The 3,581-nt window shown below is 49.1% G+C and overlaps 1 long non-coding RNA gene across 1 annotated transcript; it reads right to left on the reverse strand.

Annotated features, from left to right (window-relative positions):
* Positions 1-900: 900 nt before the first annotated feature.
* Positions 901-1,390, reverse strand: LOC135933773 (uncharacterized). The gene is made up of 3 exons (XR_010573934.1): positions 1,295-1,390; positions 1,068-1,219; positions 901-985 (listed from the first exon to the last, which is right to left on the reverse strand). It is a non-coding gene; the product is annotated as an uncharacterized LOC135933773 (long non-coding RNA).
* Between the last annotated feature and the right edge of the window lie 2,191 nt (positions 1,391-3,581).

The following is a 3,581-nucleotide window of genomic DNA, read 5'->3' on the forward strand; positions in this document are numbered from 1 at the left end:
TATGTATGTGGGTTATGTACTATGGGTTTTGACTTGCTTTGACCTATAAGTAGAGGTGTGAGGGTTGGGAGAGCAGAAAGAGGAGTTACAGCAAGACATTTGTTAGTTTAAACATATGAGGATGAATTATGTCTAGAAAACATGACTCACCCACATCAGTTAGGGTGAAGCTGCAAAAATTCCTTTGCCAAAACACCATAGCCTGTGTGATATCGACAAGTGAGAGCCTGCATATTTTCTCATCCTTTGCACTTTACTGATAAGAATTGTTTTCCCACTCTGAAGGAATTCAACAAAATTGTGTCATTGAGACCAGCGCACTGGCTAATGCTTTCCAGGTTTTGTAATAAATACATTTGAAAGTTCAGTTATGCTAAAAGAATGAGACAGTTCTCCATTTTTGTTATATTATTTGATAAAAGCCTGCAGATATGCGTAATAAATTAGTTAGTTAAATTCGTTAACTTGGAACTTACAGCCAAAATGAGTCACACAGCACAAGCAGCAATAAAACTTCTTCCTACTGTTTCATTTTTGGTGTCATGTTCTTTTCAACAGAAGATTTTCACACTCTGTGCAGCAGTGTTGGTCAAGTTAATTGAAAAAAGTAATAAGTTACTAATTACTGATTACTTCTCCAAAAAAGTAATCCTGTTCCTTTACTGATTACTTATTTTCAAAAGTAATTAGTTACTTAGTTACATTTTTAAAACATGATACACAACCTGAATACATAGTAAAGCAATAGACCTTTCAGCCAAATTCTATTTTTATGCATTATCCATCATATAAAATTGAATCAAATTGTCATGTGCCGAGGCACGCGTGCACAAAGGATCCAGAAGCAGACTCAAGTGCTAGCAGGAAAAGACACTTTATTATAAATAACAAAAGGCGACCCGGGAAAACCAGAGGAGCAAACGAGAAACAGAAAAACCCGGGGAAACAAATGACGCGGGGAAGCCGGAATCGGGACCGTGGGAAGCTGCAACAGAAAGGGGAGAAAATTACTAGTAAGCCGGGAAGCAGAGGAGCACAACAAGGCAGGATAGGAGTAGTAGGCTTACGATCGGAGTGGGACCGTGGGGCTCGGGAGGGAAGTGTGAAAGTCCGTGAGGCGGGAGTCCGTGGAGTTAGTGACGAGGCCAGATGATGCACCGAGTGATGTGATCGAGCAGGAGGACAGGCAGGAGGCAGACACTGGACGCCGGATTGAAATCTTAAACAGAAGAAGGCAGATTTAACACAGTTCCAAATAACCATTAGCACAACGCTTTCACAGGAGTCTAGTTACCACAGAGAGGTGATTAACGGACTGGCGTGGAGCATCCGTCAGCGCAGGGTTAAGTAGTCCTCCAGGTAATCGCCCTGATGGAAAGCAGGTGTGCCGGTCACACACAGACTCCATAGACACAGGGCCACGGACCCTGACAGCACCCTGACCCTGACAGGGCGGGAGGAGGGGGCTCGGACGGAGGGCACAACGGGCTGTGTCGGACAGGTTTGATCTGGGAAACGTGGAATGTGGGAAAGAGGGAGCTTGAGCCGAACTGCCACTGGGTTAATGACAGCATCAATTTCATACGGGCCAATGAAGCGGGGGGCTAATTTCCGGGATAACACACGCAGCGGAACATTCTTGGCAGCTAGCCAGACCTTCTGCCCCGGCTGGTATTTGGGGGCGGGGGGGCGACGGCGGTTGGCATGGCGTGTGTGTTGTTCCTTCGTCCGCAGGAGAGCTTGGCAGACCCTGTGCCAGACCCGTTGGCAGCGCCGGAGATGATGCCGTGCGGAGGGGACTGCGAGATCGAGTTCATTTTCAGGGAAAAGTGGAGGCTGATAACCAAGGGAAGCTTCGAATGGGGACAAACCACCCAGGGTAAATAGGTGACCCAGGAGGTGGGGTTTTGGGACGCTACGCATCGTAGCGCAGCCTCTAGCTCCTGGTTAAGCCGCTCCGTCTGGCCATTAGATTGTGGGTGGAAACCAGAGCTTAAACTAACTCTCGCGCCCAGAATAGAACAAAAGGTCCTCCACACTTGTGAGGTAAACTGCGGGCCCCGGTCAGAGACAATGTTGAGGGGAATTCCATGGAGCCGGAAAACATTCTCAATCAGGGCTTGGGCTGTGTCAGAGGCGAAGGGTAGTTTTGCCAGCGGAACAAAGTGAGCGGCTTTAGAGAATCGGTCGATTATGGTGAGGATGACGCTCTTTCCCGAGGAACGGGGAAGACCTGTGACAAAATCTAATGAAATATGAGACCAAGGCCGGTGAGGCGTGGTGAGCGGGTGGAGCAGGCCTACTGGGTGCTTAGTGGATAGTTTATTATTTATATTATTTATATTCTTCCACCAGAAATGTCGTTTGAGAAGATCAATGGTTCTAATCACGCCAGGGTAACATGAAAAACATGCAGTGTGGATCCAGTGAATTACTGCTCCGCGGGCAGCAGCGGGGACAAAACGCCGCCCGGGAGACCCCGACCCAGGTACCGGACCTCCTGGGAGAGCCTGGCGGATAACCTCCTCAATATCCCAGGAGAGGGCGCCCACCACACAGGTGGGGGGGGAGAATGGTGGTTGGTGACGATGTTTCCGTGTCTGAGGAGTACTGACGGGAGAGCGCATCTGGCTTGCGATTCCGAGAGACTGGGCGATAAGAGACAGTAAAGTTAAAGCGGGTAAAAAACAGAGACCAGCGCGCTTGTTGGGAGTTTAATCTTTTAGCTGTCCGGAGATAATTCAGATTCTTATGGTCAGTCCATATGAGAAAAGGCTGCTCGGCTCCCTCTAGCCAGTGGCGCCACTCCTCCAAGGCGAGCTTGATGGCCAAGAGCTCCCTATCTCCTACATCAGCGGTCCCCAACCCCCGGGCCTCGGACCGGTACCGGTCCATGAGTCGTTTGGTACCGGGCCGCGAGAGTTGTGAAATGTACGGTTTCAGGGGTTTTTATCGGTTTTCAGCATTATTTTGTTATCGTTTTTATCGTTAACTCGGTTTTCCTGGGTCTTTTCACGTGTGTTATGAATAAATCTTCTTTTTTTCGGTACCGGTACTAGTTTTATTTTGTTGTTTTTATCCGCGACACCTTAAAGGCCGGTCCGTGAAAATATTGTCGGGCATAAACCGGTCCGTGGCGCAAAAAAGGTTGGGGACCGCTGTCCTACATCATAATTTCTTTCAGTAGGAGTGAGCCGGCGAGAGAAGTAGGCACACGGCTCGAGCTTACCTTGAGGCCCAGACCGCTGAGAGAGAACAGCCCCGACTCCGGTGTCGGATGCATCCACCTCAACAATGAATTGTTTAGTGGTGTCGGGGTGGACTAGAACGGGTGCCGAAGTGAACAGTTCTTTCAACTTAGTGAACGCTGTGTGGGCCGCCGGGGGCCAGGAGAAAGGTACCTTAGAAGAAGTGAGGCGAGTGAGAGGCGCAGCAACTTTCAACTGTAGTTTCGGATGAAACGTCGGTAGAAGTTTGCAAACCCGAGAAAGCGTTGAAGCTTCTTCCGCGACGGGCCACTCCAGAACTGCCTTGATCTTTGCTGGGTCCGTCTTCACCTGCCCTCCTGCTAAGATATAGCC

Source organism: Pelmatolapia mariae, linkage group LG14, assembly GCF_036321145.2.
Source record: "Pelmatolapia mariae isolate MD_Pm_ZW linkage group LG14, Pm_UMD_F_2, whole genome shotgun sequence".
NCBI classification, from domain to species: Eukaryota; Metazoa; Chordata; class Actinopteri; order Cichliformes; family Cichlidae; genus Pelmatolapia; species Pelmatolapia mariae.